Raw genomic sequence first — 19448 nt, 5'->3', positions numbered from 1 at the left:
GAAAAAAAAAGATACATAGTGATGTAAATGCCTATAATAGTGAGACCCAACTAGGGTAAAGATTTCCCTAAGGAAATGGAGCCTGAGCTAAAGATAAATAGGAGTTAACTAAGCCAAGGTGGCTGAGGTAGAGATGTATCAAGATGGTGTGGGAGGGCGAGGAATGGTGTTCCAAATACAGTAAACAGTGTGTGCAAAGGCTCTGTGGCTTTTTAAAAGAGAACAATGCATTAAAAGAACTGAAAGAGCCGGGCGCGGTGGCTCATGCCTGTAATCCCAGCACTTTGGGAGGCTGAGGCGGGCGGATCACAAGGTCAGGAGATCGAGACCACGGTGAAACCCCGTCTCTCTTAAAAAATACAAAAAATTAGCCAGGCGCGGTGGCGGGCGCCTGTAGTCCCAGCTACTCAGGAGGCTGAGGCAGGAGAATGGCGTGAACCCAGGAGGCGGAGCTTGCAGTGAGCCGAGTTCACGCCACTGCACTCCAGCCTGGGCGATAGAGCGAGACTCCGTCTCAAAAAAAAAAAAAAAAAAAAAAAAAGAACTGAAAGAATGGCAGCGGTCCTCAAGTACTGAGAGTTAATGAGAGAGTATCATGAGATGAGGCTGGAAAGATAGTTGGGGAGCCTTGCACATATTAAGGATCTTTATTCACCCTTAGAGTGATTAAAAAACAAAAGCCCCAAAAGGATTTTAAAACGGGAAGGAGGGTGGTGGAGGGAGAATGACATGATGAAATCTATATTGTTTAAATATTACTAAGGGTGAGGTAGGAGGGAGTGGCCTGGGGAGAAGCAGGAAGACCAGTTAAGAGACAAATGTAATAACACAGAAGAGAAGGTAGTATTAGTAAAGATGGAGGGAAATTAATGAATTTGAGCAATATTAAGGATATAAAATCAGTTTCATTATTTACTTAGAGCTAATGCTTTGTTTTTGCCAAAGAGTTCGTTAATTATTTGCAAACTGAAAACCATCATACAAATGTTAGGGTTCTTTTCCAATCAGCCTTCTGCATCATATTTATGGTATTTGTATAGCATATTTTAGATAAAGAAGAAAAAGCAGCAAAGAGAAAAATTAAACTCAAGACGTATCTCATTTCATGTAAAAATGTGTGTTCCTGAATAAACATTACGTCTTTGCACAAAAGCATATACTATAAAATGCAAAGCAGATTATCATGATACTATATCAAATGAAATACAAACCACTATCTTGATTATTTCCATACATCATTTCTCCTTTATTATAGGGTACATAAATTGGGTGATTTTATAACTCTAAAAGGATGGCATGGTTCAGAAATTTAATAATCACCATCGAGTTTCATAATAAACCATTTAGTAGCAACTAGAATGCCCAAGAGGCCTACAATGATTTAGATCTATTCCTTCGCCAGTGATTTTACTCACATGGAAAAGTCATTTTATATCTGTATTACCATGATATGCTAGCTCTAGTTCACGTCCTCCAGAAAATATAGTTTACCCATAAGTCTTCATTACAATGTCATGGCAATGTAATAAGTTCAAAATGTTCTCTTCCTGGTCCTTCTCAGAATTAGGAAAATGGGGTTGAAAGGGCAAAAAAAATCAAATTAAAATTAATATTTTAAAGTACAAAATGTAGTCAGCCTTACAGACTGTATGAACACATATACCACAAAAAGTTTAATTTTATACTGACTTGCCCACATGTTTTTGTGTCGGACTTATAGAGAACAATCTGTACCACAGCTCAGTGCAAACATAAAGAAGGAGCTGGATTTTACTAGTCTCATATATCAACAACAAATGTACCATCTAAATTCTAATTCCATGAGCTAAAAAAAGACAGTCTAATTTTAAGCTGTCGCAACTACAGTTTATACCACTCCTACAAAATGAAGCTTTTCATTTGGAAAGAAACAAATTCAATATAAAAAATCACTGATGAAAAAATATAAAACCATAATAAGTCATTAAACTGACTTCTAAATGCTAGGTAAGTGCACTTTTAAACATGTTGCTTTTGGTGATCTAAGTCACAACCTAAGCATTATTTAAACAGAGATCCTGCATATGAATTTTGTTCTCTTTCCTTAAAAAAAAAATCATTAAAGTACTAAAGTTTATGTGAAGTAACTTGAATAGCCTATAACAGGATCTTAATAGTCACCATCATTTATAACACACATGCTGAAGCATGAATTGGGCATATGTGTTTTAAGAAATATTACATTTCTGATATACCACGATAGCTCTTTAAAAAATGCTGTGCTCTGCTTTCTGTGATATTTTAAATGTACCTTGAAACCTTTCCAGCACAGGGGTGAGGAGGGGAAAATCCAAAAACTCTCATTATTTTTGGTTTTTAAAGAAAAATACAATAATTTAGTTTAGGAATTAAAATCTTAAGCCTTATAACACCGTAAGGCTACCTAAAGAAAATTCACAGGAATATATTACCACCAACCTATGCCAGGAAGTGCTCTCTGTATGCCAAGTTGCAGCTCACTTGGACATTTTATGATCACATTAAAACAGCTGAAAGATGAGGCCCTCCCTATAATAAAAATGTTGGCCCTGTATTGATTTCATCCGCCTGGCAAGATATCATGATAAGTTACTTTGCCAGTGAGTCTTCAAATACAACCACGCCACTTCATTCATTGACCAATAGTTCAGTAAGAAGAAAAACTGATTATCCTGTTTTAGCCTCGGGTCATTTTATAATTTCTGAATTTCAAGTGAAGAGATTTTCATTCACCCTTTACTTTTTGTGAGAAGCACAAAGAAGTATGTCTGAAATGTTGGTAAGAAATGGAAGGATTAGCCAGGATATCCAAAGTATCATACCTAATTTTTATGAACAGAAAAAAAATTAAGCATTGTATTTATCAATGTTAATATGGTATTTGCTAGATTCTGAGAGGAAATAATTACTAAAGAATCTTGGTGTGAGAGTTTACTTTTTTTGTTTTTTTTTTGTTATGGAAAATTTCAAACATATACAAAGTAGAGAGACTCATACAATGAACTGCCATGACCCAGCTCAGAGTTAACAATGAATGGATTGCCAATTTTGATTCAGCCAGCTATAATCTTTCATTTCCTCTCTTTGCCCCTGCTTGTTTTTTTAAAAGCAAATCTCATGTATCATATTGAAGACAGGTAGAAAAAAAAAAAAATGACCTCCCAAAGAGATAGTCACTTCCTAATCCCCAGAACCTGTGACTATTACCTTGTATGGCAAAAGATGTGACTAAACTAAGGATTCTGGGGAGGAGTTTATCTTGGATTATCCAGGCAGGCCTAAATGCAATAACATGTCCTTCCGATTTTAGTATATTGCTGCTGAAGTGAGCACACATGTATCCTTGTAAGAGCAAGGCAGAAAGAAATTAGACAGAGACACATGTAGAGGAGAATGATGCAAAGACAGAGCAGAGAGATGCAGCCACAAGCCAAGGACAACCACCAGAAGATGGAAAAGGCAAGGATTCTCCCCTAGAGTCTTTGGAGGAAATGGGGTCTGCCTATACCTTGATTTTAGACTTCTGGCCTCCAAAACTGTGACAGAATAAATTACTCTTTTTCTAATCCACATAATTTGTGTGATTTGTTATAGCAGGCGTAAGAAACTAATACAGTATCATATAATCTGAAAAAAATCTATATGAATCTTTAAGAAATAAGAACTCATTTTAAAATAATACCATTATTATTTCCTTAACAAAAAATAGTCCCTTAATTTATCTACCATCCAGAGTTTAAATTTCTCATATTATTCATGATTGTATATTTATAATATATAACTTTAGGGTTCATTTATCTACATCAAGATCTGAACATGGTTAATATGTCTCTTTTTTTATTATTATTATACTTTAAGTTCTAGGGTACATGTGCATAACGTGCAGGTTTGTTACATATGTATACTTGTGCCATGTTGGTGTGCTGCACCCATCAAGTCGTCAGCACCCATCAACTGTCATTTACATCAGGTACAACTCCCAATGCAATCCCTCCCCCCCGTCCATGATAGGCCCCCGTGTGTGATGTTCCCCTTCCCGAGTCCAAGTGATCTCATTGTTCAGTTCCCACCTATGAGTGAGAACATGTGGTGTTTATAGCTCCCCTTCCCTCTTCTTCTTGTCATTTATTTATTGAAAAAACTGAGTAATTTGTCCTGTAGAAATTTCTACACTCTGAATTTGGCTGATCACATCTTTATGGTATGGTTTGACATAGCCCTCCTTTTCCTGTGCTTCTTATAAACGAGTAGTGAGATCTAAAGTCTTGATCAGAATCATGTTCAGCTTTCTGGCAAGAAACCTCACAGGTGGTTCTGTGTATTTCCTATACAGAACCTATTGCATCCAATTAAGAGGCATGTAACATCTACCTCTTTCTCTTTTGTAATGATAGGATTGACCAGTAGGTTCAGGGGTTATTAGCCCAATCCATGAGCTATAAAGTTCCCCATCAACCTTTGACTTAATAGTTTTAGCAGCTACTGATGACCATTCCCTGAATCTATTATTTCATTGGAGGTAACAAAATTGTAGTATTTTATTTGTAAGATTCATTTTGCGTTTATTAACTGGAATTCTTCTAAAAGCAAGATTTTATCCAAATCATCAATTTGGTTATTCTGAAATACAAGATTTTTTGGTGTGTGTTTGTTTGTTTGTTTGTTAGAGGAAAGATAAGATAAATGCTTGATAGCATCTAGTTTTTAAGATAGTACCAGGATGGGTATCTGCCTCTTGACTACAAAGATCACCTCGTCTACAATCAATGAGTATAACTTCTCAACTGCACTCAAGTTAGTTCTCACGTTACCAATTTAAATACTTGGCATACAATATGAAACCTATTTTTAAAAGATCCGATATGACTATATCGATCTGATGTTAGTCCTTAGGGTTTATGCCCTATCAGATGGATCCAAACTCCTAAACCAACTACTTCAAAGCATACACTCTGAGTCTACTTTATGCTATTTCACTAACACAAACCATCTTCTCTTCTAGATTCCATGCCTTTGGTTCAGTGCTCTAAGGTCCTGCCTTTCTCCCTGCAGCCAGCTCAAGCCCTCCTGCTTCCCCCCTCAGGAGTAAACAACACCTCCTGCTCTTGCCATCCAGCACCCCTCCTTTTCTCTAAGAATGGTAGAATCCTTTTCAAAAGAAAATGTTCCTCTTCTCCAGCCCAACTATGTAACTCTAGATGGGGCTGCCAGTTACCTGGTAATCTGTGTCCCTGGCCAAAACAATGGGGACATCTTACAAGCTAGGCCGACCAGAACCATTCCTGGGATTTTGGGAATTTAAATGAAGGGAAGAAGGTCAGACATTCTTTCTGGGTGATCTCTGCCTTGCTGCAGCCACACCTCAAGACGTGGAGAAAACTGACACAAAAAAAGAGGCACAGAGATATAAGACACAAAGTGTAGGTGGTGTGGAGTTCCCAGTTCTGGCTTCCCTGAGAATTACCTCACTTCTCCCACACTTTAGCCACGTAAGCCAATAAATCCTCCTTCTATACAGTTTAGATTTATGCAATGTGTGACCAAAGGAATTGTAATACAACCCCCATAATGGTTCTTGAAGACTTTGACCACAGTGACTTCTACCTTTTCAGTTTCTTGAACTTCCTTTCTGTACAATTAACACTTTATTATATACTGTCCTGATTTTCTGTGTGTCAGGTACACATTTGTCACTATCTTCTATGGCTTTGCAGACATACATGTTGCACACCTTTTGAACCTCCACCACAATCCCTAGAAAGTGCTAATACAGCCTCAGTGCATAGGTAGCAATTACCATGTACTGATTAATACTTCCATGTTAAGTATTTTGCATGTGTTATCTTATTTAACCCTCATAGAAACTTCCTGTATGGGTATTATTATCTCTATTTATAGATGAGGAAGCTAAGGTTCATCAAAGAAAAGTAATTTGTGCAAGGTCACATATTTACCAATTGGTGGTCAGAAATTTGAAACATATTTGCACCCAAATTGCATTCTCTTTCCAGTAGGCACATATAGCCTCACACAATGTTAAACACTTGCTAATTTAACTTGAGAGCATAATTGATCAAAGACTTCCATGTAACCCCTAAATTTCCACTAACCTCAAAGTGTGTGTTCTTCCATAATTAAAAATGGTAAAATTAATATATTAATATATAAATAAATGAGCTATACAAAAATCAGTATCTTGACAAAGTTATAATACAATTTCTCCAAAATTACTACTGGCAGCCTGAAGACTAAATGCTGGCATTTCTCTTCAAGCAATGGGTAAAAGGAATGAATATTTAAGACCACTCTGTCAGAACAAGTTGTATACAACTCCCCTGGCAGTGATATTTCAAAACAGCAAAAAGAGATTTGTGAACACCTGTCAATGGGTGACACGCCTACAGCTCTCCAATTGCTCAGAGGAATATTCCTGTGTCATCATTAGACACTAATAGTTATTGATCACTCCCATGGCTAGAAGGCAAGAACAGAAGGCCTTTAGGAAGAAAATGATTCCCTCTTCATATTAATAGCTTAGAAAGAGAGGGGCTAGAAAGACAGTGATGGCGATTCACTGGCAGATAACCTAAAAGCCACCAGCTCTGATCTCTACACGATTAGCATCATTCAGATCAGCCTTCTCAATTCCATGCTTGTATCTCCAATTCCAGCTGGGCAGGACTACATGGAGCTTCTGCTATCAAATTAACTTTAGGGCAACAGGTTTTTCAGGATCTAGTGAAGTACCTCCATTGAAAAGTGTCTCAGGCCAGGTGCAGTGGCTCACGCCTGTAATCCCAACACTTTGGGAGGCTGAGGCAGGCGAATCACTTGAGACCAGGAGTTTGAGACCAACCTGGCCAACATGGCAAAACCCCGTCTCTACTAAAAAGAAATATTAAAATTAGCTGGGCATGGTGGCTTGTGCCTGTAGTCCCAGCCACTCAGGAGGCTGAGGCACAAGAATCCTGTGAACCCAGGAGACGGAGGCTGTAGTGGGCTGAGATTGCACCACTGAACCCCAGCCTGGACAACGGAGCAAGACTCTATCTCTCTATATACATACATATATTTTAATGTCTCATAAATATTTGTTAATGGTCATCCGCTTCTTTTTTTTTTCCTTTCCCATTTTTGTCACCTTAGTTGAGGATCTTATTACCATACAGGCACTCTTTGAGGAATATAATGAATGTTCCTAGTGGGCCAGAAGACTTTGTCAAAGCAGCATACCCCTCATACATAATTTGACAACAGTGCAGCCAAGGAAAAAAATAGGCCTGGAACATTGTTAAAAATGGTTGCATCCCCTAGTAGAACAAGATTTTGCTAACTTGCATACTTTGGTAAAAGGCAAGCCCTAAAGTGTACCATCACTGTCAAGATTCAAGAATACCTCAGATGAGATCATATATGTGAAAGTGCTTTGCAAACCATGAACTGCCAAGGAAACTGCCACTTCTGTTATTGGTGGCTATTACAAAGGCACAGACCTAGGAAGGAGATAGGTGTATGGGTTGAAGGAACTAGCTAGGTCTAGATAGAGGGGTCTTCAGCAACAATAAGAAAAAAAGTAAGAGAGGTCCCAGAGGATGCAACAGGAAGCCTCAATTAGCAAAGAGATTCAGGGGAGGAAAAGGTTCCAGGTTAGCAAACCCCAACTCAATTCAGCAAATATTTATTGAATGTCATGCACTGGTCTATGTATTGGGATATATAGCCAAGACTATCAAATATCACAAAGCTTTACATTCTTATGTGGGGAAAGAGTTAATAAACAAAAGACACTAACCAACCAGGGAACAATTGAAAAAAAATTTTTTAATTTTAAAAAGACATAACTAAACTAAAACATGTTAAAAGACAAGTGCAGGAGAGCGGAGTAAGGGGGATGAAAACTACAGAGGGTTTGCAATCCTTTGAGCTTAGAAGACTAGCCAAAGAGGAGAATGAGGTCAGATTTCAAATGGTGTCCCTCAAAAATTCATTCAATTGCAGGAAAAATAAGAAGAATCACATTGTGCTTATATGAAATTTGTGTAAAACTTGACAAATCCAAATTTCCTAGGAACATACATCTCATTTTCCATATTGATCTCCTTCACCATTGTTCAAAATTATTGACCCAAATGTGCTATACAGAATATATAAAAAGATATAAAATGACTTAGCAAGAGGCAGAACAAAGGGAACTATAAGGGACAAAGCAAAACAGATGACAGCAAAAATCGTTGCAAATCAGTCCCTCAGGAAAGGACAAATTCAAGAGGACTTTAAATACGACTCAATTTTTTTCTTAGAAAAGTTGTCTCTAGATCAAGGATGATATAAAAGTTTCATTTCTAGTAACAACCTCAAACAACTGGCAAGGCCTCACTGGAGCACTGCATTGAGAGAGCTCTGGGTCCTGTGGGGAATTAATTAGACATTTCTGCCATGGGCTCAAGATGGGGCACTGCAGGCATGCAAGCCCCTCATCTGCCTTTCCTTCCCTAAGTTGATCTTAGTGCTTTAAAATATCAGTAACCACTCACTGGCAGCCTACTAAGTGAAAGAAAGGCAACACCATGAACAGTGGAGGGATGTGGAAATACAGTTAGGTTCCAGTCCTAAAGGAGTTTAGGATCTAATTGGGAAGAAGGACAAATGTATAAAAGATAACACTGGATGGCAGCAAATGACTAAATTCCTAAAATTTCAGTATGGAGACTCAGGTGCCGGGAAACTGATACAGGAAAAGACAGCCAAGAATGATTTAATGGAGGTCACAGCTCTGAACTAGGCTTGGAAGAATGCACATCACTAAAATAACTGGAAAGAGGAAGGACTGGTCTCAACAAAGATGGGGGAAAAGGAAGACGTAGGATATACTCAAGAATGAGGAACAGACCAGCACGGCAGTCAAAGCAAAGGATCTGCACAGAGCACCAGTTCATAAATGCCCTGAGAATCAGTCAACGGTTCTCCAGAGAAACAGAACCAGTAGGAGATGTATGTGTGTGTTATAAAGAGACTTATTATAAGGAAGTGGTTTATGCACTTATAGAGACCAAGAAGTCTCAAGATCTGCAGCCAGCAAGCTGGAGACCCAGGAGAGACAATAACGTAAGTTATAGTTTGAGTCTGAATCTGAAGGCAGAAGGAGACTGATGTCCCGGGTTGAAAACAGTCAAACAGAGAGAGAGAGAGGAGAGAAAATTCTCCCTTACTTAGTCTTTTTGTACTATTGAAGCCTTCAATAGACTGACTAAGGTCCATTCACATTGGGGACGGCAGTCTGCTTTACTGAGTCTACCAATCCTAATGCTAATCTTATTCAGAAATCCTCTCACAGACATACCCAGAATGTTTAACTAAATACCTGGACACCCTGTGGCCCAGGCAAGTTGATACATAAAATTAATTAACCATCATGCCTTGAGTTGAATCATTACCCAGCAGGCAACAGAGACCATGATAGGTGACATGAGCACAGCTATAGTTTGAGAAATCAATTGGCTATGGAATGAAAATAGATTAGAGCAAGAAAAACTGGAAACAGAAACAAAATGAAAAATATTATAATTGGCCATATAATAATAAGAGGCAGATCATTAATAACAAACATTTATGGGATTCTATTCAGTATAAGGTGCTCTGGTAGGCGATTAAGATGCAGAGTTACTCTCATCTCCCTATAGTTTACTTTGATGTCAGGATCTAAACATAGACCTATCCAAGCAGGAATTGGTTAGAAGCAAGCCTAGGATCCAAAGGTCAGCAATGAGGGTATGGATTTAGGAATTATCTGTATAGCCAAGACAGCCAAGTCAAGAGTTTGCTCCTGGCATGCTGATGTTGACAGAAACTCAGAACAGGAGGTTGAATTAGCCAGACTGAGTCAGGAAATCCTGTCAAACCTACTCATTTTGTGATTCACTGTGAAGGAATGACCACTTCTCTGTGAAACCAATCCTAAGACATAATCAAGAGGTAGAATTACTTTAATGACAACAACAACAAAAAAGTCTCCAACTGTTGCAAGCTGGTTCTTACTATCTATAGCAACTCCAGGGTGTGTTTTTCAAATAGGACATGCAAGGTCCTAAACACAGTGGAGAAGTATAAGGAGAAAAGTCAGAGGTCAAACTTAATCAAGCTGATAAGAAATGAACATTAACCATTAAGTTTTTAATACAATCACTAGGTAAATATCAAGTCAGTTGGTGTTTCCTGAAACAGATCAAAGTCAACGAATATCCTGTTGTCAGAGTTTTCTCTTGTTTTTTTTTTTTTTTTTTTTAGAGACAGGTTCCTACTCTGTCACTGAGGCTGGAATGCAGTGACATCATGCTATGTCACTGCAGCCTCAAACTCCTGAGCTGAAGCAATCCTCCCGCTTCAGCCTCCCAAGTTGCTGGGACTCCTGGGGTGCAACACCATGCCGCCTAATTTTTTGTTGTTGTTGTTGTTAAGACCAGTCTCCCTTGTTGCCCAGGCTGGTGTCAAATTTCTGGCCTCAAGCAATCTTCCTACCTTTGCCTCCCAAAATGCCCAGGATTACAGGCATGAGCCATTGGGCCTGGAAGATTTTTATACAAGCAGTTAAACTACTACATCTTGCTTAAAATAAGCCAAAAGTACAAATGTTTTGTAGTATCCACAAATTAGAAAGATTTAAAACTTCAACTTACCAAATGGTGACTTAGTGTTAGAAAATAAGCAATAATCAAGACTAATACATGGTCAGGTGTGGTGGTTCATACCTGTAATCCTACTGAGGCAGAACAACAGGGTCTGGAGGCAGGGAACCTAAGGCTGATTCACGCTATCTTCCTAGAACTAAATCAAAAGGAAAACCCCAACCTTCCACACCCAAGTAACAAAAGGACCAGAGGCTATTCCCTTTGCAACCCCCATCTCCTTGTTCTGAATGGCAGATAAAAATCTGAAAGTACCTCCGACTGGTTCCCTCCGGAAACCAATGAGGCTCGTCATGAGCCAAGTCTTCATTTGCATAGAAATACAATTTTGTAACTTCAGCCCCTGATTGGTCACTTTCCACAACCAATCAGATGTTTGCATAGGGTGTAACTTTGTGACTTCACTTTAGCCTCTGTTTGGTGCTTGGTTGCTTTCTGCAACCAATCAGACAGATCGTGGGCCCCTACTTCATTTACATAGGGTGTACACCAAGTAACCAATGGGAATCCTCTAGAAGGCACTGAAACCCCAGAAAATTCTGAAACCAGGCCCGTGAGCTGCTTGCTCCGGCCTGCTCCACCCTGTGAAGTGTGCTTTCGTTTTCAATAAATCTCTGCTTTAGTTGCTTGATTGTTTCCTTGCTTTGTTTGTGCATTTAGTCCAATTCTTTATTCAAAGCACCAAGAACCTGGACACCCTCCGCTGGTAACACTAGCACTTTGGGAGGCCAAGATATGGGGATCTCTTGGGCTTGGGAGTTTAAGACCAGCCTGGGCAACATGCCAAAACCTTGTCTCTACAAAAAAAATACAAAAAATAGCCAGGCATGGTGGCATGCACCTGTAGTCCCAGATACTCAGGAGGCTGAGGTGGGAGATTCGCTGGAGCCTAGGAAGTTGAGGCTGCAGTGAGCCCAAACTGTACTAGTGCACTCCAGCCTGGGTGACAGAGTGAGACCCTGTTTCAAAAAAAAAAAGGATAATACATTAGACACGTATTTTCCCACAGAAAAGATCAAAATATGAATATATACAAACTATAAGTTTCCCGTGTCCTAAGAAATTCTTATTTTATTAAGAAAAATTTTTATACCAAGAAAATCAAGAAACATTCTTTCTAAAAAATAAATACGGAGACATCATCCTTATTTTGAGGATGTACAAAGTTTTCTATTAAATGACCTGATGAAGATCATACTTTTAAAACATTCCTTATATCACTATATACTTAGGCATAAATATACAAATGTGTAGAATATATACGTGCATATATAAATATAGGGGGTATGTGTGTATGTGTGTATAGAAATTATATTTGCAAACATATTTTTCTATACTCATTCTAGTACATTATAAAGAAAATCAACCCAAAATGAATGCAATCCAAATAAAAGTTCCATGAACACAAACAAAATAGAAGATACTCATTTTGAGGAATAAGACACACTCCTCTAATGAAATGGTTATGAAAAAAAGCTTGAACTAAATAAAAATATTAATCAACTCTTTTAGTCAGTAAAAACTTTGCCACAGGAATTCCTGAAATGTTCCCACCTCAATGAGCCTGAGTCATGAAATTTAGCCAAAGTATCTTATTTCACATTTTCCACATATAGAGGGAAATCAGTTCCTAGCACTTTCTACAAGTCAAAAGATCCCAAAATGGACCCATGACCAATATTTCAACAGAGGTAAACTTTAACAATTTAAAGAGAAGAGCTAAAATACACCCTCCATTCTGCAAAACCTAGTGGATTTTCTGAACTCCTTAATGGCATGTCCTAGAATAATGTTCATAGGAAAATGTTAAAAAAAAAAAAAAAAAAAAAACTATGCTCCATAAAAACTAATTAGCAGCTCAACCAACAGCTGCAGAGTATTTTTATAGCTGTTACCAATTACTATCTTCTCTTGGGGAAAACATTGATATCAAAAGAACCTGAAATGTGAGGAAATTAGGTGAACCCTATCTAAAAGCTCAGCACCTTTTGCTGTTATGACCTCTTATTTCAGTGGCTGGTCATCTATTAATAATTTCTCTCTTCAGTCTCGTGCATTCAGAAAGAAAGAGTGTGTTCATATAACTGAAAATGAAGGGACGCTGCTAGGGGAAGTGTAAATTAAAGAAATTTAACATTTTCATAACAGTGACTCATAAACCTTTCCTACAGAAAACACAAGCGTACAATGATACGCTCTCAAGGATGTTCTCTGAAGCACTGTTCTTAATATAGAAAAATGGAAAACAACCCAAATTCCCAACAGAGGGAAACTGTTTAAATAAACCATGTTACAGGGCCAGGTGTGGTGGCTCACGCCTGTAATCCCAGAACTTTGGGAGGCCAAGGCAGGTGGATCACCTGAGGTCAGAAGTCTGAGACCAACCTGGCCAAACCCTGGCTCTCCTAAAAATATACCAAGCATGGTGATGCACACCTGTAGTCCCAGCTACTCAGGAGGCTGAGGGAGGAGAATCACTTGAACCTGGGAGGCAGAGGTTGCAGTCAGCTGACATTGCGCCACTGCACTCCAGCCTGGGTGACAGAGCAAGACTCCATCTCAAAAAACAAAAAAACAAAAAAACTATGTTATATCTATTCAATGCATTACTATACAGCCAGTTAAAAAAAAAAAAAAGGAGAATGATCTGCATGTATAGTCATAAAAACATTTTCAAGGTATATTATCAAGTTAAAAATAAAAACCAAGTTGAAAGTTGCATAGGATTACCCTAGTAGTTACAAACAACCATGTTAATAATAAATGTATTTTTAAATAGAGGAAAAAATGAAGGGAAATATACCTATTTACAGCAGTTTCTCCAGAATATAAGATTACAGTATACTTTAACTTTTAACATTATATATTTCCATATTGTTTAGAATTTGAATAATATGTATGTAATAAGAAAATTAAGTCTCATTTAAGTTAGTGATATAATTGGAAAGGAAGTAGGAGAAAATCATATTTATAAAGAAAACGATAAACTTAAATGTGTTAACTTTCGATAATAGCCCTAAAATATCATTTGTCTCTACCTCTCTTTTAGAAGGCAATAGTATCCTCACTCTCAGAACTTCAAAATTAAGCAAAACACATAGATACTGGAAAACTCCCCTTAGCATCTCTTCTTAGTAATGTCTTCTGAGAATAAAAGTTTAGCCCAAATTCCAGTATTTATCAAAGTCAACTGGGCAAGTATGCCAGCTTCTAAACAGTTGCAGGCAAACCGCACATCTCTATTTCTAAGTAAAAGTAATTACAGAATTAACAACAAAAAGGTACAGATTCTGCAGACTCTAAAACCATTTGAAGCATTTTCAAAATTGAAATTTAAGGAATTAGATAAAAATACTTTTGAATCTATAGTCCAGTAACCTGTTCAAACACTGTAAAAACTAGATAGAGGCCAGACGCAGTGGCTCACGCCTGTAACCCCAACACTTTGGGAGGCCAAGGCAGGCGGATCACCGAAAGTCAGAAGTTCGAGACCAGCCTGGCCAACATGGTGAAATCCCATCTCTACTAAAAAAAATACAAAACTTAGCTGGGCATGGTGGCGCATGCCTGTAGTCCCAGCTACTCAGGAGACTAAGGCAAGAGGATGACTTGGACCCGGGAGGTGGAGGTTGCAGTGAGCTGAGATTGCACCACTGCACTCCAGCCTGGGTGACAGAGTGAGACTCCATCTCAAGAAAACAAACAAACAAACAAAAAACTAACTAGATAGAAGGTGAAATAATTGTCTAGAAAGGAAATTGAAGAATCACTAGCAAGGTAAAACTTTCTACCTGCCTGGGAAAAGGTGTGACCTTGTCTGGAAGAGGTTTGTCTCTACAATTATGTGACCATGACCAAAGCATTTAAATTCCTATATCTCAATTTCCTCACCTGTAAAATGGAAGAACTGGGAATAAATAATCTTTGTGGTCCTTTTTGGCTCTAAAATTCTGACAAAAGACCTTTGCTCCATCCTTGCCAAAGGGCTTTTTTTTAAAGTAATACATAAGAGGCCAGGAGCGGTGGCTCACTCTGTAATCCCAGCTCTTTGGGAGACTCAGGCAGGCGGATCACTTGAGGCCAGGAATTGGAGACCAGCCTGGCCAACATGGTGAAACCCCATCTCCACTAAAAATACAAAAAATAGCCGAGCATTGTGGTGCGTGCCTATAGTCCCAGCTACTTGGAAGGCTGAGGCAGGAGAATGGCTTGAACCCAGGAGGTGGAGGTTGCAGCAAGCTGAGATCATGCCACTGCACTCCAGCCTGGGCAACAGAGCGAGACTCTGCCTCAAAAAATAAATAAAGTAAAATAAAGTAATATATATGTACACAGTATAAAATGTGATCTAATATTATAAGGTACATAGCCAAAAACAGCAGATTTCTGCCTGGCTCCTCCTCACCCCTGAGTTTCATTCCCCAAAAGAATGTGCTTCAACTCTTCTAGCTATTTCTTCTGGTAATTACTTCTATATTTGTAAATCATGCACTTAAACTGCTATTTACAGAGTTTTTCAATTTTAGACATTGCCAAAATTCCTTATTCAATCTATCAGGGTATTTATTCACCTATGCCACTTTCCAAGATTTCCCTTCCAAACTTAATGGAGGTTACTTCAATTTTATTATACAGCTATACTGTTGAGATGCTAAGGCTATACAGACTATATGTTATATGTGTACACACAGTTATACATACATATATATCCACATATTCATATATAGTCCTGTCATCCTGTCTCCACATGAGCTCATATTTTGATTAATAAGAAATAAGAGGGCCAGGCACGGTAGCTCACGTCTGTAATCTCAGCACTTTGGGAGGCCAAGGGAGGTGGATCACCTGAGGTCGGGAGTTTGAGACCAGCCTGACCAACATGGAGGAACCCCGTCTCTACTAAAAATACAAAATTAGCCAGGTGTGGTGGTGCATGCCTGTAATCCCACCTACTCAGGAGGCTGAGGCAGGAGAATTGCTTGAAAGTGGGAGATGGAGGTTGCAGTGAGCTGAGATCGTGCCATTGCATTCCGGCCTAGGCAACAATGAGCAAAACTCTGTCAAAAGAAAGGAAAGAAAGGAAAAGAAAAGAAAAGAAAAGAAGGGAAGGAAGGGAAGGAAACGAAGGAAAGGAAGGATAGGAAGGAAAGGAAAGAAAGGAAGGAAAGAAAAGAAAGAAAGGAAAGAGAAGAGAAAGAAGGAAAGAAGGAAGAGCACATTTCACATCCAACCACTTCACAAAATGTAACAGGAAAAAAGTGAAAGCATGGCCTGTAAATCAGAAATCCTGAATTCAGGTCTGAGTCCACAATATACAGGAGCAAAGTATACACATAAAAGTCCCTTATTATCGGCCGAACACGGTGGCTCACGCCTGTAATCTGAGCACTTTGAGAGGCCTAGGTGAGTGGATCACCTGAAGTCAGGAGTTTGATACCACCCTGGCCAACATGGTGAAACACCGTCTCTACTAAAAATACAAAAAAAATTAGCTGGGCATGGTGGTGGGTACCTGTAATACCAGCTACTCAGGAGACTGAGGTAGGAGAATCACTTGAACTGGGAGGCAGAGGTTGCAATGAGCTGAGATCACGCCATTGCACTCCAGCCTGGGCAACAAGAGCGAAACTCCATCTCAAAAAAGTCCCTTATTATCTCTGAGCCTCATCTGCTTTCCTCCCATGTAATCTAAGTACAATGGCATCTACTACAAAATGGTTAAATCACAAGGCACAAACATGGTACATGAAAGCACTTTGTGAAACATAAAGCACTACAGAACTGTTCGCTTCTGTAATCGTCTTCATTAAGAGATCCCTATAAATGAAGTCCCTGGAGTTTCTTGTCACTATTGAGCACTGTTGCCCTACCTGGGCTAAAAATCAAGGGTTGGAAGTTGCTAAAAATAAGGATGAAGTAGATCTAAATTGTGTTTCAACGGCAGAATCTGATCCAGATCTTCAATGGGCCTATGTATCATCCTAGGAGACAAATGTACACAGAATAAAGATCAAGTGTCTAAACAGATTAAATAAGGCAATTTTGCTTTATATTTGCAGGGAGAAATGAGGTTTCTTATTAAATTTTCTTTATGAAAGTAATACAAGAGGCCAGGCGTGGTGGCTCACACCTGTAATCCCAGCACTTTGGGAGACCAAGGCAGGTGGATTGCTTGAGTCCAGGAGCTCAAGGGCAGCCTGGGCAACGTGGCAAAACCCTGTCTGTATGAAAAATACAAAAAGTTAACAGAGTGTGGTGGCATGAACCTGTGGTCCCAGCTACTCAGGAGGCTAAGGTGGGAAGATTGCTTGAGACCAGGATATCGAGGCTGCAGGGAGCCGAGACCATGCCACTGAACTCTAGCCTGGGCCAGAGAGAGACCCTAACTTTAAAAAAAAAAAAAGAAAGAAAGAAAGAAATATAATTTCACTCCTCAGAAGCAATTCTTGTTTTTTCTCATTTTACCTCCATATCTCTACACAACATATTTGTACATCTGCTTCTTGTTTGCACTCATTATCTATCAAGTTCCTATTAAAGAAAGAACTTAGCAAAGAAAGTATTTTGACCCAATCTTGGGAGGCAGAGTACAGAACTGTCCAGCAATGCATTACTCTGACTCTGTAAAAATAAAACACTCCTTTTATTTCTAGTCTTCAAGTCCTCCATTAAAAGTTCTACATAAAGTCTCTACATGAGAGCCAAGAAAAAAGGTAGCCAGGCAGTTGGACCTAAATTTTTAGACCACTCTCAATCACTCTCTGAATCCACTTCAGTGATGTCCAGTTTCTCTGACCCTTTCCAGCCACCCCACACAGTTTAATCCTGTTCCTTGTCCTATAGGATAAATGATAAATAGGACTCTAAACTTAATTTATTTCAAGACAGGCAAGGACATAATTCTATGAGCTCTGCAGAAAGGGATTAACTGAAGCTAAAAAGATATCAACCTTTAATTATGAGAAAAGTTACCTAAAGCCAACAAGTATGCTGCATTACAGAGTGAATTTGTGGACTAAATCTCCTGTTCGATTTCTGTCCAAAGAAGACCTTTGAAGTTCTCCAAATGTGGACTTCAGCTGTGGTTCACTACATGTGGACAGCTTCGGGGACAGCATCCTGCCTAGTGCCAGGTGTACAAGTGAACTTGAGGTCAGGCAGGTGACCCTGACAAGCAGGCATGGTACATTAAGGAGAGGAAATCTTTCCTCTCATTAATCAACAGGATAAAGGTGATTAACCAGGAATTATTTTTCAATGACCTATATAATTTCATCAGGGCTGCTATGGCTATTAGCAGGGAGCAGCTGACTTCCTAATGAGATGAATCTGATAGCACAGCCCTTCCAGAGAAGCCAAGGGAGCGAGCCCTATCTATAGGGAAGCAACAACTAGTAGGCACTGTTTACTCCTCCTCCTCCTGAGAGCTGTCTCACCTTCTCAATATTTGGCTCTTTCCCTTCAGGAGGGTTTCCCTGTCCCTGGATGGCTGGGGCTGTAGCATCTGCTGAACAGCGGAAGCTGGATCTGCTGTGAACGGGTGGGTGCAGGAGGCTGGGACAGAACTGGGCTAATTCACCAGACCTGCTCATATGATTCCCAAAGTCCCAAGCCAACAAGGTTACCGCCCCCTGCACCAACACCTCGCTCTAATCAGGCCTGAAATAAGACAGCAGGTAGTTCCTCCCATTCCCTAGCAGAAGTGGAGTTAACAAGGGACCTTTGTTGAGCCAGAGGAAACACAAACACACACACACTATCAATAACAACCACAACTTGAACGGAGTTTCATCAGAGAATTTACCAAATTGAGCAACAGCTACCCAACAAGTAAGTCCTTACACCAGGAAAGGGCTGCAACCCTCAGAGGGGCACCGCCTCTGTCTCCTATGCAAGCAAGGTGATTTACAAGGGAAACCTGAACTGCACATCTCTTTGCCTTTGCCTGTACCTCCCAGAGGACCCAGGGACCAATGAATGGGATGGAGGGCCCTGATGACATCTTCCTTCGTCAAAACAAGCTGGTTCTCTCTATCCCAGGGTCAGTCACCGCGTAACGCCCCGTCCCGGAGCCCGAAACCCTGGGAGTCACCTCCTCCCCCTGGCGCCCCGGCCCGACGCAGCGACCCCGTTTGGAACGTCCCCAGCCTCCCCCCAGCCCAATGCCTGCTCCCCCTGCCCAGCTGGCGGATGCAGAGAAGGGACATTTCGAGTCTCCCTCCTCCTTTAACCCCCTAAAATAAAAGAATCCCTCAAGCGCAAATCTCCGGCCATCACAGCACCTACCTGTCCCCGACCGTGGCTCCTCCTCCCCGAGCAGTGGCGCTCGCTGGACAAGTGTCCTCAGACAGTCCTGAAAGTTTGCGCTGCGGTCCCGGGGACGCCTGCGCTGGACCCCGTGAGGAAAGCGGGGCCGGCTCCTCGCCCCGGGGGCGGCCGCCGCTGGAAAGTCTTGGCCCACGTCCTCCGGGCCCAGCTCAAACTCAAGAGTGCCCGGGAAGAATGTAGGTCGTGAGAAGGTCGGAGCGCAACTTTTCGAGGGTGCGTCAGCCACTGGCTGAGCCGCGTGGGTCATGAGCTCCCCAACGCCTCTCCCTAGTGAGCGCGGGAGGGGCGGGGGCGGGGGCCGGGGCGGGGCAGGGGCCGGGGTGGGGCCCAACCTGCCGGGAGGCCTCGGGGAGAGCGCCCCGGCCCCGCCCCCGCCGCCGCCGGCCCCGCCCCTGCCGCTGGGCCACGCCGCCGCCAGGT

The 19448-nt window shown here is 40.5% G+C and overlaps 1 protein-coding gene across 1 annotated transcript in view; it reads right to left on the bottom strand.

Annotated features, from left to right (window-relative positions):
• The window catches only part of FAM160A1 (family with sequence similarity 160 member A1), a 263667-nt gene extending 244431 nt beyond the window's left edge, over positions 1 to 19236 (bottom strand). Inside the window, exon 1 of the mRNA XM_025385547.1 lies at positions 18987 to 19236. The gene's annotated coding sequence lies outside the window, so the exon portion shown is untranslated. The remainder of the gene's footprint in view (positions 1 to 18986) is intronic.
• Between the last annotated feature and the right edge of the window lie 212 nt (positions 19237 to 19448).

The sequence above is a fragment of the Theropithecus gelada genome, chromosome 5 (assembly GCF_003255815.1).
Source record: "Theropithecus gelada isolate Dixy chromosome 5, Tgel_1.0, whole genome shotgun sequence".
Lineage (NCBI taxonomy): Eukaryota > Metazoa > Chordata > Mammalia > Primates > Cercopithecidae > Theropithecus > Theropithecus gelada.
Note: the sequence above shows the minus strand (reverse complement) of the source record. Positions and strands in the feature narration are given on the sequence as shown.